General features: G+C 51.8%; 1 protein-coding gene across 2 annotated transcripts in view; it reads right to left on the reverse strand.

Annotated features, from left to right (window-relative positions):
* Window positions 1-733, reverse strand: part of PRPF6 (pre-mRNA processing factor 6) — a 74,178-nt gene that overhangs the window by 45,355 nt on the left and 28,090 nt on the right. The window lies entirely within an intron of this gene.

Raw genomic sequence — 733 nt, forward strand, 5'->3', positions numbered from 1 at the left:
CTTTAACCTGGGAGGCAGAGGCTGCAGTGAGCCAAGATCATGCCATTGCACTCCAGCCTGGGCAGCAGAGTGAGACTTAAAAAAAAAAAGAACACATAAAACACCACATCGTGAAAACAGCATGGTTTCCCTGCAGCGTAACTCCACGGACAAAGCGGAGACCATGCATCTGCTTGGGTAGTTCTTTTTTGTTGCTGTTTTTTGAGACGATGTCTCACTCTGTCCCCCAGGCTGGAGTGCAGTGGAGCGATCTCAGCTCATTGCAACCTCTACCTCCACCTCCCGAATAGCTGGGATTACAGGCACCTGTCACCACGCCTGGCTAACTTTTGTATTTTTAGTAGAGACAGGGTTTTGCCATGTTGGCCAGGCTGGTCTGGAACTCCTGACCTCAGGTGATCCACCCGCCTCAGCCTCCCAAAGTGCTGAGATTACAGGCGTGAGCCACCATGCTTAGCTGCCATTAGGTGGGTGAAGAGCTGACCAACTGAGCTCTTTATAATGAAGCTTAGCCTGCCATCAAACCGTGGTGGATTCAGGCGCGGTGGCAGGTGCCTGAGGTCCCAGCTACTCTGGAGGCTGAGACAGGACAATGGCGTGAACCCGGGAGGTGGAGCCTGCAGTGAGCCAAGATCGTGCCACTGCACTCTAGCCTGGGTGACAGAGCATGACTCTGTCTCAAAAAAAACAAAAACAAAAACAAAAAACAGTGGTGGATTAGCCTTCACTCCAC

The sequence above is a fragment of the Colobus angolensis genome, unplaced genomic scaffold (genome assembly GCF_000951035.1).
Source record: "Colobus angolensis palliatus isolate OR3802 unplaced genomic scaffold, Cang.pa_1.0 Scaffold136, whole genome shotgun sequence".
Classification (NCBI taxonomy): Eukaryota; Metazoa; Chordata; class Mammalia; order Primates; family Cercopithecidae; genus Colobus; species Colobus angolensis.